Source organism: Anneissia japonica, unplaced genomic scaffold (assembly GCF_011630105.1).
Source record: "Anneissia japonica isolate Jap-2015-1 unplaced genomic scaffold, ASM1163010v1 scaffold287834_len5846547_cov211, whole genome shotgun sequence".
In the NCBI taxonomy this organism is placed as follows: Eukaryota; Metazoa; Echinodermata; class Crinoidea; order Comatulida; family Comatulidae; genus Anneissia; species Anneissia japonica.
In genome coordinates, this window is record NW_022704992.1 from 4,458,785 (window position 1) to 4,476,823 (window position 18,039).

An 18,039-nucleotide genomic window follows, 5' to 3' on the forward strand; every position below is an offset into this window, starting at 1 on the left:
TTTCAAGGCATATATAGAAATTAGCGCTCTCACTTTAATATCTATATCTATTCTGAATATGTTGTGGCCCCCACCCGTTTGAAAAATTCTGGATCCGCCTGTGTAAAACACAGAAAGAAAGCGATAAGAAAAACGAATATATTTAAGTAGGAGAAAAAAATGTTAGGTACAGGTAAAAAAGAAGCAGGAAATCAGGGATAATACATGCCATCATGAACTAAATATTTTAAAGCAAATGTAGAAGTAGAACTTACTTCTGTTCTTACAACCTTGAATCTATCCGGCCAAAGCAGATTTTAATGGGTTAAAATTGGTTGTATTTTCTTTAGCTACACAGATTGCATTTCATAAGAAACTCTTTTCTAGCCACACACATATCTTAAGAGGATTTAATGCACCCAATTTGCCATCAAAGCAACCAAACCTGAAGACTTAAAATATACCTTCTACAGTAGCACATTAATCCAGTAACATGAATATTCATGAAACCAATAAATTATACCCAATTCCATAAGCTATTCTTAGACTTCCCCTCCCTCAACCTACTTACGATACAGTGCAGAATAAAGTTTCGCATCATTGCATGTATCAAAATACGGTTTCACAATAAATTCTATATTTAGGTTATCAGGACACTAATCTATCTCTTGGATTCACTGAGCATTGAAGCCCGACATAAAATTTCTGATACAATATGGCAGGATATACTAGCGAGAACTAAAATCTTATTCAAGATGCTGATCGTAATTCTCTATAGGCCTTTGACTATAATTTGCAGGAGATTCACCAGAGACAAACATATCCCTATGGTTTTCTTGTCTTTCATGTATGGTTTACAGCAATCGAAAGAACACAGTATTAAAACCACGCTGCACATCAGGTCCAAATAAATTGTCATGATGTCTTCTGTGAATGACCACAAAAATCCTGGTTTCCCTAAAAATCCCTTCAGTGTTGCTACAGTGTTTTCAGTGCAATAGGGAGGCTCCCCAATTCGACCGCCTAATCAGCATCACCGAAAGCTGTCAGCGATAACGTGTAGCGATTGTACTGTATGGAAACCTAAACTCGAAAAAAAGTTTTGGGGCACAAAAGCTACGGTACAACCACATTTTCAAAAGAAAATAACCTAGAAAAATAAATTGAATATATTGTTGTATCAGTAAAGTAGAAATAGTATGCAAAAAGCTCTGTGGCTATTTAAACAGTCTGAATAATTTGTTTCATTGCAAACAGAAAGGCCCATAGGCAAAATGTTGAACGCAAGTCACAATAGTGTCAAATCAAAATGCACTATGATCACTTTCAGTCCGCTGGGAGATATTTAGATAGCATCTAATGGTAATCAGTTACACAGCCAGGCTGAATCTTAAATCAATGCCATCTCTCAACTTTTAGTCATTACCACCTTAATCACAGTTAATGAAACAAGTTAAACTAAGCAAATATCAATATTGAATTTAATAGTCAATTTACGCTTTGTTGATTTCACCACTAGTTTGAATTATTTACAATCACGAATAGGTAGTGGTCTCATTTTTCATAGTTTCATGACAACAATTGTGGTATTCAACCTATTCAGTAACAGTTACGCATGGTGCTCAGGCTATTATAATGTTTGATTATCCTCTCAGACAAATTTTTACTATTTACAATATCCAGAGTATGCAAATGAGGTGTGATAGAATATTTTTAGTTTCTCATACAAATTAAGCTTGTGAAAATCAAAAAAAAAATTCTCCTTTTGATGTGAAAATGGTCAAAATAAGGCAATTTCATCGTTTTCATATTTGTTATAATGTTACTGTAAATGCTCTCTTTAAGATGACTTTTTTCTAGGTGCCTGTTTTGGGCACAACAAATATCTGTACATATTCCCGCAAATTCGACGATTCAGCTTTTCCAAAACTGCTTGAATGGTTGAATTTAAGTATGTTACCATATGGATTATCTGCAACAATTTTGACTAAAATGAGACAATTCCAGGTATGAAAAGAAATTCGGACAAAGGCAACAATACGGTGAATAACATTAATTGATTTGCCAGATTTTGTCTGTTAATATATATTTCTATAGTAGTATTAGTAAATTATAGATTACTGAATAAGAATTGTACAAGAGAGGATGTAGTAAGCTACTACTACAGTAGTTAGCCAACTGCAGTTACACAAATTTAATAGTTCAGGAGTACCAGTAAAATTAGTATCACTATCAGAAGTACTGTAATAGTAGTTAAAAACAGCAACACGCATCAATGTTCGGTTGAAAGGCGAGACTCCTTATACCTTGTTAAATTTGCGAACCTGCCGTCTGCCAATATTGATGATTTCCAATAAAAATAAAATTTTATTTTTGCCCAATTAACGCACTTGCCACCATGGAAAAAATAAAAATTTAAGAGAAAAATACAAATTTTTGTTTATTTTGCCCGCCGCTGCCTCAAAATCAAAATAAGATGTGAATTTCTTCCTAATTATATTAATTTTAAAGCATCATAAAAACCATCCCAAACTACACAGTTTACATTCAACAATAACATTTTATTTCTTTTTTCTCCTCTGTGAATATTTTTGGCAAAATCATTTGCTAAAGAAAAAAGCATATTTTTTTTTAAGTTTATTAAACAAGGTATAAAAAATATCTCGTCTAAACAACAGTATAGTGGGCAAATTCATCAAGTCACCATTCCCTCCACTTGTGATTTTTCTGCAGAAATCTCCTCATCATTCTTTTCCAAAGATAAACAAACACCCACATATTCTCAATTTACCTATAGGGCATTCTGTGAACGTCAATAGTAACTGTAACATGGTCAACATAATCATTGTTGATCTAATAGGAGTTAGCATCCAAAAGGCATGTTATACACTAGATGGAAGGAGTGATTTTAAAATCAATATATTCTTTTATGGGACAATTAATTAGCTGAATAATGACACAAGATGGTGTTTTTACATTCTTTGAGGAGAATAATTAAATTAATCATGCATTACAATGATGAGATGTACTGTATCGGGGCTGGATTAATATTGTGATAGCGATACCATTCATGTCAATGTCATCTCACCTAAATTATACAGTAATATACAATTCAAATAACCCATAGTGTTATCGAATGATGGCCATTGTTTATTTCTTGTCATCCCTCGAAATCTTCACAAAAGCTACAGTGATCAACTCTCAAGGAAAGTGAGTAAGAACAAAATTGCTTATAAGCTGCTCAAATGATGTGAACCTCAATAGGTTGTTTTTACACTTATATAGATTTATGGTTCTTGTAGCTATGATATGAGGAACGTCTATACTTAAGTTCAAGTAGAACATCATGCATACAAATTTTAGATCATTTTTATATGGAATTTGCACACCAAAAGGAAATAAATTATTATGCTTATTATAAAAAATAATTAATATTTAAAACTAGATTTTACAATGACCCACAACCTATGTGGCACCCATTCACATACAGTGCAAAAATAAAAGAAAAAAAAAGCGGCTACTGTGCCAAAGCCTTTTATTTTGCTAGCAGAAATTCAGATTCAGATTTTTGTTGCCATGGAAATGTCCAGAGTAAGAGAAAATTCCTTCTCATGAGGAAACAACAATTTCACCTTGCACAATTCCTAACCTCCATTTCTCTACAGCAAAATTTCTATTTATCTAGCAATTTTCTGGTTGTTAAATTGTGTTTTCATAGCCCCTCACTAGATAATTCAATTCTCCTATATGTAAAATCGATACAGTAAGCAAACATCACCCAAAATTTCAAATGAAAATCAACAAGGGCTAATACATGTATCAGTCAAGTCAAGACATGAGAATAAGTTGAGCAAGGATAAATTTAAACATGAAAACAAATTTGAAAACTTACTTTTAATTCCCTGAGCAATGGACCAAGTTACAATGAAGTATTAATCTGCTTCACAGAGTTAAGCCTCACAGATGTAAGTAATTACCTCAATCCTATCTCAAACTGGCTATTGAAACCCAGGAAAATCCAATTTAGAACAGATAGAATAAACAAGTTCACAAAACAGAACTGCTGTCACTGGAATATTAGGATAGAATAAATTCACCCAAGTTATCCAATTTCTCGTGCCTTGTTCACAATGCACAGAGCTTGCCTTGTAACTTGTCACTACCTTGGCTCCTACCTGCCTATAGCCTAGCTATGAATGAAAAAAAAATTCTAAGGTAATGGCCCATTCCATTTTCTATGTAGGGTTTGTTTTCTACTACTAGTATTATTATTAAAAGGTGAAAGTGTTCTAATCATTAAAATAAGATTTTCGCATTTAAATCATTAACATAAAATAAATTGTTAAAATCATTTTTTTAAAAAGCAAAATAATTACAGACATCTTTTGTGGATGTGCTTCATTTGCCCAAAATAGGATGACCTCAACAAAAAATTGACCAGGGATTAGCCTAGCCAATACACTCATGTGGTTGATAGATTTGGACTCAGTGACCCAAAACAGGATCAAATTGAGCACATGTCCAGCCATATGGTCAAACCACACATACTACTTTATATACATTTATTATATAATGAGTGGCGTAAAAACCATAATATTAGAATTTATAAAGAGTCAATTAAACAATCAAGGTTCATTATTAAAGGCGCTGTGAGTGAATGATGGAAAATTTGAGTTTTAAGTAATTTCTTAAATGAAGCAACAGAAGAACAGTTTTTAATGTGAGCTCTCACTGGCTAATACCTGAGAGCATTAGAGAAGACAAACAACAATGAATGCATGAAAGGTATGTAAATTGGGTAAGCTAATGTTAGTATTAAATAGGTAATACACTTGACATGGTGTTCTGCACAACAGTTTGACAACTAAAATGTAGATGGTTGTGGACATTTAGGGTAAATTCAGACTGCTTTTTGGTTGCAGCTAAAACTACCCTATGAAGAACTGTTCGCTGACGATCCAGGCACAGTATTGATTGTGGTGCACAAAACAGGACGCAAAAAAGAAATGTTCTTTTTTTATGAGGCCGCTTCTACTGCCACAAAGAACCACCCTATTTACAATTTTATACCACGGTTAAATAGAAAGTAATTAATAGTAATTGGTAGGAGTGGTTTGGCGTAGTGGTTGCGGTTCTGCTTCTCAACCTTGGGGTCGGAGGTTCAGTCCCTTGCTCTGTATTTCGCCCACTTTTACTATGGGTGTCTCTCTACCCAGGAGTACAAATGAGTACCAGGTAGTTTCAAACACAAAATGGATGATGCGCTGAGCTGCAATGATATTATGGAATTTTTGCCAGGGACCTGAGTATGTGTTCCATAAGACCGGGGGTAATAATGTTAAGTGCATACAGCTAGGTCTGGATCTGCCACTCTAAAGGCTGGTTCCCACTAAACTTGTCAAGCAAAAGCGTCGAGCGTCACACGGCAAGCAAAGCGAATCGCGCAAAGTTCACAAGAGTTGACTTTCGATAAAGAATGTCTCGCTTCCAATGATTCGCTTACCTGAATACTTCAAACCACTTAGTTGATGCATAGTGATATAAGTACCTCCATGTTTGATTAGCTTTGTTTCTCTTGTTTTTTGAACACAGCATGCAACAAAAATACAGTACTGTACATGTACAAACAGGATGTTCAAAAAATAAACCATGTGAGTACTGCATAAATATTTGAAATTTCAACTTTTTGTGATTTCATTAGTTTTGCCTTTTTAGTAACAGTTTAACTAATTGGAAAAATGAGTTGGACCTATCTGTTATGGGCCAATTATTGGTAGAGAACTTGATGAATAAAAAGTATAGCCGCATTAGTCTGTACAGTATAGAAAGTATAAAGTAAAAAACAGTAGCACTTTTGAGACTAACAATATATAATTTATTCTCTAGCTTTCGTCCACACAGTGGACTTCATCAGGAGACTGGTAGAGAACTATAAGAGTTGATGTGTGCATTTAATTGGCTTTTATCATGTCAACATAAACATATGGATTTGCTCCCAAATGCCAGAATAGTATTATGTTGAGCTTTGCTCGATATGAAATGATGAGTACTTAACCTCTTGTGTGACATAGCATTGACGGATCTGGGAGGACGTTTCAATTCATATAATATTCTGAGCTTTTGAAATGTGTAATAAATATATATTATATTTTCAGAAGTAATATTATATAGTCTAGTGATGTTTTCCTTTCTTCTCGTAAATCAAATGCAAGGCAAAAATAACAATAGAAATTTCCGTTCCCATCCTCATATGTTTGGTACTTGTTACTTGATACATCAAAAACTTTTTTTGATGCCTCTAGGCTTTGCCACAATGCTTTGAAAGCATCCATCTCTTTTGGCGCAAGTCGAGTGGTTGAGCGGTAAGGCAGGGGCACCGCTAACTACATCTTTGACATTGGTGCAGGTTCGAGCTGCAAAAAATTGTTCTATGTAATTTTTAAAGCATCTGATCAATTAAGCTTTTCAAATCCTGAAATTATCAGAGTTTTGGGAGATTTACCCCCTGGACCCCCTCTGAAGGTTTCAAAGCCATTCATGGTCCGCTCACTTATGCTCCCGTTAGTGGTATCAGACCCCTGTCGGGCAAATCCTGGCGAACGTGACCACTGATTTGAACAAATTAAATCTCTTAAATATAAATTAAACAATTTATGATTTATATATGCCTATATTTGAATATTGTATCAATTGAGACAGGTCCAATGTTTGTTCACTTGTAATAGTTTAAATTAATGTAAGAATTTTACAATTTTAAAAAGTTTTGTTACAGTAAACTTCAGAATGTGGAAAATAATTTAGTAGGACACAACTGATTTACTCAGTAGATAGGTTGTAAGAGCCATTGACAGGGCAGAAACTGCCAAATTTACATTGTTAATTAAGTGATTTCATCAATCAGCTAAAGATGTCTCCAATAAAGTAATACAAAATGCACGCATCTCATTTGTGATGCAAACATGTCAATCCTACAACTATCATAGCTAACTTTCATTATAGAAAAATTTGTTGTATTGTACATTTCTTTCCATTTTGTTGTATCAACCTATCACTATAATGATAATATCAATAGCACATACTGTACCACATTGATTCCAAATATAGTCCCCACATTCCACCAATAAAAATTTTTGAAGCAAAAAAAAAAAAAAAAAAAAAAAAAAAAAAAAAAACTATCTAACAGGTAAAACTTACCTACAGTACCACCTTATTTTAGGGGATAGCTCACCTTATTTTGGGGGATAGGTCTCCTTCACATACTCATCAAGCCCCCCCACTTCATTTTTGTACCCCCTCCCCCATTCTCCTAAATACGCCATTGTCCAAATACTGTCCACAATTTCAAGCACGTCCTACATATCTTACTCATTTAAAAAACAATTAAATTAACATTCAAAATTTTAAGAATGTGAGGTTCTTAGCTACTTGGACTCTCCTATTCATAACCAAACAACAAACACTTCAGGCCTACTCATCAAATAATTAGAGCAATGTTGTCACTATAACAAAAGTCTAGTAACACAGGCGCTGCTAGGAGACTGACTAAAGACGTCACATGATTTGGATGGAGACATTAACCATAAGTAATTATTTTCTCATGATATGATGCTCTGTTTATGTATTGATTTTGTAATAAAAGATGAGAAAAACCATGCATACTGTGACAGAATTCCTAAACCACCAGACATGTGGTTTAGATTGATTTATTACAGTATATAAATATTCACAAATAAAAAATTCAAGTAATGCTAGCGTTAAATGTTAGCTACTCGCTTAAAAGGGACCTGCATAAACTAAACTTAAATTTCTGGTACACGTCGTCAAGCGCTTGCAGAGAGTGTATGTATATACATCGGCTAACAATTGTACAACTGTCGATGCATTGTGTACCCGGCTTAGCATGCACATAGTCCTTGCCATACACACGATGAAATGCATAACCACCTTTTCTAAAAGTAACTTGTACCATATACATTAGCCCTCCTTCAGAAACACTGGTAGAACCGGGGTAGAATTCAACCAGGGACCCATGGACTACAAATGTTCAGTGAACACACAGCGGCTACCACATTTATCCACTGAGCTACGCGGCCCTCTTGTCCTTGTACATTGTCTTTAATTCTTATATTTTATTTGACATCAATTGATCATCACATTTAAAAATCAGCAATTTATGTAGATCTTTATTTACATTATTAATAGTGCTATGAAGTCTTGTCAATGACATGAATTGACTTCAACATTTAAATATTCATGAAGTTATATGGATATTTTATTTATATTAAGTGCTATGAGGGTGGTATCGATCATTATATCTAAATATTCATAAATTTTTGTGAGTGTCTACTTCACATATTGCTATGCAATCAAGTCCAGGTAACAATTGATTTTTATATTTATATGTTATGGGTCCCTAGTTGGATGAAGCTACATCAGGGAGATGGTTTTAATGAGTATATTTTTAACACATGGTACAGGTATGGAGATTTTCCGACTTTGAAAGTATTGATGTATCAGCTATGGATTGCACATACTTATTGTTGGTAAGCTATACAGCGATGTCATCAAAGGTATTGTGTAATAGAGAGACTTTTTTATTTTAATAATCGCTGTATTGCCGGTTTTGAAGTTTTATTTAGGTTTGGAAAAAACGAATGAATCTGAGGAAAATTTCACATAATACTGTACATATTAAATACCTTGGGGAAAATTAAGTATACTATATTATTAAAGATTTAATAGTCATCTGTAAGCAATGTATTAAAAAGACAATCATAGGAAACAAAACATTCAGTTTGATTTTTATCACATTTTATTTTTGTAAGAAATAAAGATACTTTAAATTTATTTATTTATATATAACACACTTGGATGAGTCACTGCTGCTGAACTTAGCATGGGCTATCTAGTCCTCCCTAGTGTCTGCAACTTTTCTTGCCGAGGTTTGTTGTTGAAATGTCTATAATATTTATTCCCCTGAATTGTTTATTGTCTGGGAATAGTTTCGATTACACTCATGGTCATCGTTTCCTGTTTAATTTTATATATCAGCAGCGCGTGCATAGTTTCGGCCTATATCTTTTGATGCTATGAAGGATTTGCAGAATACTCCAATATAGCCAAAAGTTTAACACCCTTATTTATTTTATTGAGAAGTGTGTTTTGTACAGTTTGCCTTTTATCATGTGTTTATTCAATAAAAGTGGTTTAAAAAAAAAAAATTACTTATGAAATTACTCATTTGCATAACAGGATAGTATCTCTACCCTCTAGAGGGCAGTAGACACAAATTATGAAAAGGAAACATATTTTGACTATTAAGATTATTACACTTGTCCCACGAAGTGGGGTGAGGGTATTGATACATGTATCTCGGTCCTCCCCGATTTTGGTGCTCATCAGAAGTTGGATGTAGATTTCAGAATGTTTGTCGCAACTGACAGAGCCAACTCGAGCGAATCGACTGACGCACTTGCTACTTGAGGCCTATCCTAGGCCTCGTTTGGCTGATGGATTGGACAAGTAAGATGCAGATTTCATGTTTTTTAACTGCTGTTCTAATATAAAAAAATATCTTTAAAATATGAGGGAAAAAAACCACTTTTAACTTATAACCCATCATCCTCGTTTTTTGGCAATTCAAGTAAATTAGGCATGGCATATTTCGTAGGCTTACTTTTATAGCTTATTATAATGCATCCCATCATTCCTCCAACCAGATATACTCTCACAACTTACAAGTGAGATGATAGCTAAGTGACAGCAAGTGAATTACTGTACAAGTAAGAGATTGTTGACTTTTTAGTTCTTTCTAAGGTCTTATCTAGGCGTGGCATATTTCGTAGGCTTACTTTTTTAGATTATTATAATGCATCCCATCATTCCTCCAACCAGATATACTCTCACACTCTTACAAGTGAGATGATAGCTAAGTGACAGCTCCCCCGTGGGCAATATACACAAAAACTACATCTAACAAATATTTTGTTTTGGAAGATACAAATGCAGGAGTAGATTTCTAGGGCAAATCACTACTGATTACTGATGTATTTACCACAGGTAATATAAGGATTTCAGATCTTCTGCCGATTCCATGAGTAATTAAGCTGATTGGCTGAGAAGATTATGAATGAGTGGATGAAAAGCATGACAGTGACAGATAGAATCATGAATTAGAACAGAACCATGAGAGCCAATGAGTAACGGCAGGTGACATTCAGGGATTTTACAGATGTAAAGAAAATCCAAACATCATATGTGGCAAAGACAAACCAAACCAATCACTGGTCGCAAAAATTAATTTTTAGTTAATATGAGAGCTATAAAATGGTAAAAGAATCATTTAAATCCGACAACTTATGAAGTTACAAGCATTCAAACATAGAGGCTGTTTAAAGAACAATATTTAAGAAATCCGCCTTCAAAGTTTACAATTTCGGGCATTTCTTAGGCAGAAACCATCACCAAATCGTTAAAAATTGTTGTTTTGACATTGAAAATGGAGAAAATAACAGCATGGCATGATGTATAGATATATAAAGGTCAGTCTAGTGCAATAAAATAGGTTTTTAAAAAATGTTGACATTCCAGCATGTTTTGACCATTATCTCTGATTTGGCTCGTCCTTGCTACACATTCTTTTTAGGTGATTTGTATGTAGTACACAAAAATGTTATTTATTAATCAGAACTTGTGTGGTATAGATTTTTACAGTAGGGCCTAGATACCTAATATTACTACATTCAATAACAAATACCGTACTACATTATGTAAATAATAAGCAGCTAAATTCTTAATTATCACACTAGAGCTACAGCATTATCTATTACAAACCCTACTGGAATCACTCCTTATGGTTTATAACCATTTAGGTCTTTAATACCTTTTTTCGTGAACTTATTTTTTTAAAGATCGTCACAGCGGGGAAATTAAAAAATATAATTCTTTTTTAGCAAATGGTTTTGCCGAAAACATCCAGATGGAGAGAAAATAATAATAAAATGTCATTGTTCAATATAAACAGTGTAGCAATGGGATGGTTAAATGCTTTAAATTTATGTAATTAGGAAGAAATAAACATGTTATATTTTTGGAGATTTCAAGGCGGAAGCGGGCATTAATAAAAATAAAGAAAAACGTTTATTTTTCTCTGAAATTTCCACTTTTTGTGGCTGTTGCGCTAACTGGCCAAATTCTGTTGCGCTAACTGGCCAAATATGAAATTTTATTTTTATTTCAAAATATCATTATTGGCAGGCAGAGCGAAAAACTCTACCTATAGTAGAAGCTTCCTCAGTCTGAGATTTGATTTAGCTAGTAGCCTCATAATGAAAACTTACTGTCATCTGCTTACTGGATGGTCACTGCACACCTTAACAGTCAGTCAGCTTTAAATTTATATAATTAGGAAGAAATATACATATTTTATTTTTAGAGATTTCAAGGCAGCGGCGGGCATTAATGAAAATAAAGAAAAACTTTTTTTCTGAAATTTCCATTTTTTGTTGTGGTGGTTGCGGAAATTGGCCAAAAATAAAATTTTATTTTTATTTCAAAACATCATTATTGGCGGGCAGCGGGTTCGCTAAACAAGCGAAAACGTCTACCTATAGTAGAAGCTTCCTCAGCCTGAGATTTGATTTAGCTAGTAGCCTCATAATGAAAACGTCATCTGCTCACTGGACAGTTCATGGCATACCTTAAAGCCCCATTGCCGGCAAAATTTCACTAAAAAAAGAATTTTTTAGAAAAAATGTATATGCATTACTCTAATTATTATAAACCATGGAAAAATATTGGCATAAATATTAGTTTTACTCAAAAGAATTTAAAAAATGAGAAATACTGACTACTTCTCATAGGAGATTACCATTTTCTTGATGAATTCTTTGTTTCTAGGAAAATTCAGAGATTGTAGATCGCATCCGCTGGAATGCTCTTGCTGTTATGTATACTTTATACACTCAATAAAGTGCGGCCTCTCTAATGAGATTAGTTTTTGTACTTCGCATCTCGCACACTGCGATCGATCGAGTAGGCCTGAGATATGTTTGTATAATTGTCAAAATCTTGTTCACAATTATTTTTTTAACAAGTTTGAAATAATTCCTATGAAATATTATTTTTCACAAGTATCAATACTAGCAACAGAATAATATATGTCGGCTGTTTTTGTGTGTGATAATCGAAGTAAGGCTAGGCCTAGCCTAGCAGTGTTGGATAGGGCTAATGTTTCCAGCGTCTACTATATTTCTTGGCAGGCCTATCGCAAAATCAAACATAAAAAATAACACAGTCAGTCAAATTGAGACCTATTTTTCTCACAAATGTTTAATCCCTGAACACCATAAAGACTCTACCCATATGTACACAGGACAAGACAGTGCTATGTTATTTGTGACAGAAGTAATTGTTTATTAATTTGTTTAAATTTTTGACCCTAATGACCTCTGTGTGACCTTTGAACCCAAGTTGTGAACACCCCATAAATGGAAAGTGACACCGGTCCTACTGACCAAGTTTGAATAAAATCAATCCAGTAATTTGCCACTAGTAGCATTTTGAAATGTTGCCAGAAAGAAACTGCACAGAAACAGAAGCCCAGTCATTTTCATAAACATTCATAATAGTAACTTGAGTCTCGTATTCAATTGATATGACAAATTTAATTTTTGCAAAAGATAAGATCAAAATTATAATTTTTAAAATTGATTAATCAAAGGAAAATACATGCTTTTAAATAGTGAGGTTACCCACCTTCTACTAAGATTATGTTTCAGGGACGTCAATTATATTAAACATTAACTTGCAAATACCTACATAATCAGATTGATGAAAGCAGAATTCTTTAATCTATTTATGGTGATTTGATGAGAATGATAGCAAGAGAAAATGCCATAATTACATCTTTCTATGCATACAAAGTAGCGCAAGAAGCTTACCAATTTTTGAAAAAATCTCAAGGGTTTAGATGATAAAATCAATAGACAATGTCGGACCGCAGCTAAGATGTCATCCACAATGGAAGATTAATTGAAAAAAGGACTTTTAATATCTACTCATAAGCATATATCATGTTTGAAAGTAATGCTTTTTAACACAAGGTCATGTCTACAGATGAAGGGTGATGTTTTTCCTTCATGAATTTAGATTGCAAATATATTCTGTTATTAATCTTATCCATAGTCTAAATTGAAATGTCATAATTTTCTCTTTAGGACTTTTTTTATAGAAAAACCAGATATTCATGGAAGGATCAATAAAGTTCTCTATGGAGTACGTACAAAACCAAATACAGTAAAACACTTTAGTTCTGTTGCATCTTCTTACTTATATACAAAAAGACCAAAATCTCTCAAAATGAATTAAATATAGAATAAACACTTGGAACAATTTCTCACCACATAGACATAATAATAATAATAATATAGAAATTTATATAACGCCTTTTGCCAAAGAATACAAGGCGCTTAAAGATAGAAAATGTGAAAAAGTGTAAAAGCTGTTTAACTGAAATTGCTTTTTATGGGAATTCTCCTTTTTGATAAATATATACTACTGATAATTGTAAGTAAACCAAGTAATCTAAGTTAAAATAGTTATGAAACGAAGGTGAAATTGCATCGTTTTATGAAAATTTATACAATTAACACGAGTCCCAAGTTGGGAAAGTCACTTCCAGAAGATCTGGTTTAATGACCATTCTCAACACATCTAACTTTAGTTGTTGCGTATGATTATACCATGCCGGAAGACCATGACGATTTTTAAGAGGCTCCTGCGATTTTTAGTTTGTCTTGGGACCCATGATGTAATATAACATTGCCACAATATTTTATACTGGGGGATATTAATGTCAAAATAAACTTGAAATTGTAAGAGTAGAATCACATTTTATATGGTAATAATATACGTATGTTTGCTCATTGGTATAAATTGGCATTGTAATGTATCTTCTGTATTTATGATTGCTAAATACAGATTCATAGACAAATTACAATGCACACAAAAACTGGAGAATAAGTCAATGAAAGCCACTGAATACAAGACCTGAATTTGTTGCATAATTACCTGTATTAAGTAAATTAACACTACAGATGTTTAAAGCACTTAAAACAGTTACAATCAATAATTTACTTAAAAAGAAAAGTTTTTGAAACAAAATTTTAACACATAACAATGTTACTATCATGTACAGTAAATCTGGTTTCGTAAAAATATTATAACTTTCTTTTTTGTTAAACCAGGAATAAACTTTGGTGAAAATTACCAACGTTTCATGAACTGTCAGTTCATACTCTCAAGTTATGTTTCTTTTTGGAAACAGCGACTGAATACTTGAAATAGTGCCACCAGTCTATGTTTTTGACTGGAATTGCCTGGCCCTGCTCTGCGTTGTGCCAAAAATATCAAAGATGTGGGGATTAAGGTGCCTCCTTGGTCTCTATTCATTGCATATCTTAAGCGTCTTCCAGTCTCTCCAATATACACCTAACGCAAATCAAACAGCTGACCTGATAAATGGTGCCACTACAGTCTAGAGTTCTGATCTACAATCCCAGCAGCAGATGTCCTATCCTTGGTTTTTCTTCTAGTTAGTACTCTATCTACTCGCATTCCGCCAAAGCTTTCTTTATGGTCTTCATCTCTTTCTGATGTTCAATATGTAATGATGTCACACTCTTACACCGATTGACAAGTGTGGTAAATACGGCTTTTAAGTCATCATATAACCAATCACAGGATAGAACTATGTATTTTCAACATACAGTATCATCAGTAGCCATAGAATTGTGAATAGTAATTCACCAAAAATTTATAATATTACCACCACTTTAGAAAATGATATTTTAAAGATAAAATGTCAGAAAAAAATAATGTAAATTCATGTCCAAAGATTAGACGAGCATCCATGAGTAACAAAAATGAAACGGTTATGTAGGTTTAATTAGCAAATTTCTGATTCATCAGGACGATTTAATTGTTTTAGTTCGGAGATTAAGTTCCGCTATTAATTCTATTTATCACTTAGCCTACCTATATAATATCGATAATTCTTCTTAAGTTAATGATACAATGAAAATAGAACTCTGTATGGGGCCAACTAGAGGCTATTATAATTATGGAAACAATCCTTGGTTGGCTTGGCAATTACCATACTTCATAATTATAATCCTCTCTATACCATGTAATTAATGAAACCTATTTTGTCAGTGGTTGATATACTGTATTGTACAAGTATCAAAATGCCAACTTTGGTATGGAGAATCACATTTAATCTTTAATTACCCCATCAGGATTGAAACTAAGACATATCACAGTGCAACAAATCCCCATTTTTTTGTTAGTGTCTCAAAAGGTGTACCCATAGGCGGCAGCATGGTTTGAACGTTAAGCAAGCCTGGTAAGCACTTTGCAAATAGAGTGAGGAGGCTGGATCAACGGGATCACCGAGAACTTCTGCTTGGGGTCCAAGAGCCAAAGGCCCTTGAAAAATTAGCATCTTTTACATTCTGGGAGATATAATTTTGTGATTTTTATAATGTAATCTCCCATAAAAACTTCCGACCAAAATAAATAAGCCAACTAATCGCAACAACACCTTATGTAGAACCATCTAATTTTGTTTTTTGTCAGAACACCAAGAATGCTCTGAACCAGATGCTTCAACTCGTCATCATTGATCTATGGTGGATTGAGTGGTAAAGACGCAGATAAATTTATGATTCAGGACTTTGAATGGCATGCACTGGTTTCTGATTCCGAGGCTATAAACCTTGAGGGAGACAGTCAACCAGTCTCCATCGTACATTTGATAGAATGGTAAACGAAATAGGAATGTACAAATGAGATTGAAATATATAGTTGGAATTTAACATACGACAACACAGCAACATCCCATGATTCACATAATAACCATCTGAATGTGGCCGAAACAACTTCTTAGAATCATGTGTTTAGACCTTAACACTGCTTACAAGACATTTTATGACTCTATATGATTTGTTTAGTTTTCTATTCTAAGGATGACTATCACATGGTTAAATATTTCTGATGATGTTACTATTTTAAGTATAATAAAAATAAGGCAAGCATAGATCGATGAACTGTGTAATGAAAATAAACTGGTACTAAAATAAAACGTTAGTAAAACAAAGGAAGTTTGGGAAACAGAAGCTTGTATAAATTTTCATTGTACAGTACAACATAAATAAGTTTAGGCCCAAGTTTTGTTTATGTGAATAATAAACCATGCTTAAAGCATCTTGACCCATGATCTTCATAAACTGTTTTGTGCTATTGTAATCACTATTAAAAAGGCACAATGGCACCTACTCCAGTATATTTTTGTGTGCGTCAAGACAGAAGTTTTCAGGGTTAATTCACTCATATTACTTTTTTACAAGTCTGTAATTCGAAGCGTTCTAAATTTGTTATTTTGTGGTTCAGCGAAGCTACGAATAAACATATGGAAGATATGCATCATGATAAACCTGAAATGTATGACATAAAATGAGGTGATACCAATACAATACCAGTAATTGCATCATAAATTCTCTAACAGCCAACTAAACAAATAGTGAAGAATAGCAAGTACCTCATTAATGACATGTTTGATATTGTATTTCTTTGATGATTATAAATCCTCTCAATGCATCTCACTTCCTTTAGAACACATCCTTAACCGACTGCGCCATCCATGCAAAGTACCCTATTAGTGTAATGGCAGTAATGTACGGTCCTTTGCTGAAACCCGTTTTGTTTTGTAGGTGTAGGGGGGGGCCCACCCTGGGGTCAGAATTTGTTGGAAATCACCTCTAGTTTTTGTGTACAAAATTTCCTGCACGTCGGTTTAAAACTGGCGATGTTGGATGATTTTAAAAGTTCTGGTAACAAGAACAAGGACAGCAGTGAGGCTCTGGAGTCAGCGGCTTGCGCGGACCCAAAAATCAACTGGCAGTGCTTTTTTATACAGTACTCTGATAATCAGCTAAAATACAACCTAAAAGTAGGACACACTAATATAAACACAAAAGTGTCATGGTTACCCATTTATTAAAAAATTCACCAATAAACTCTTATTATAAATTACATTATAATTTTCTGTAACCATGGTAAATATGTCATTAAAATTGAGTTCCATGCAAAGCCACTCAGATATTCCATTTTGCAATCAATAATTTTTTAATAGTTCATACGAGTTCAGAAATACAATTTTTTGGCTTTGATGCAAAATAACCATAAAACTCAATTCTATGGAGTATTTGCTGCAGCGGTATGCTTTGTTCTCTTAATTGAAAATGATGGGAGTTTGAGTACGAGGCTGGTTGCATTGTATTAGATCAGTCACTGTTAATAAAACAAGTCGTTGGGGCGCCCGGCAGGCTTCAGTGGCAGAGCCCATGGCGGGGGTTTGGCGATGAAGCCCCCAATGTTCGGCATTTGATGTAATTAAATGGCTAAATTAAATTACAAATATATTAACAGAGAGTAGATCATGCCACCATCTTGAAAAAATGCATTGTGAAAATAGAATGTAAACTCAGTCAGGAGTCAGGCAATTTGATCCAAGGAAATGTAATTAATTCAACATTTATTCTATGTGTGAGCGTTTCAGTTCCTCTTCAGTGTTTGATGACTACTAAGTTGATAGGCTTATTTTAGACTGGGTTCCAGTCCCTAAACCATTGGCTTACTTGCATGGCGTTCCATAGTATACTTTTTCTGGGATTGGTGGTGCTTTCCGAAATGTGCTAATATTACGAAAAAATCAATAAATTAGAGACTTGTGGCAAGTCTAGGCCTATTTTAATTAAGTCAAACACTGAAGAGTAACAAAGTCGCGTTTGAAATATTCGTTTATTCGATTTATTCTGTGTACAAACCAATTTTAATATATATATATATATATATATATATATATATATATATATTACATGCACCTATTTGTTACATGCACCTATTTGTTTCTAGCCGTACCTATTGTGTAATAGAGTGTATCTGGTGGTATTTGAATCTGTTCAACCATGAAGCCTCCGTGGTCTAGTGGTTATGACACTC

The 18,039-nt window shown here is 33.7% G+C and overlaps 1 long non-coding RNA gene across 1 annotated transcript; it reads left to right on the forward strand.

The window, feature by feature from the left end:
* Positions 1-4,496: 4,496 nt before the first annotated feature.
* Positions 4,497-16,443, forward strand: LOC117105070. The gene is made up of 3 exons (XR_004444851.1): positions 4,497-4,764; positions 5,572-5,630; positions 15,616-16,443. It is a non-coding gene; the product is annotated as an uncharacterized LOC117105070 (long non-coding RNA).
* The last annotated feature ends 1,596 nt before the right edge of the window (positions 16,444-18,039 follow it).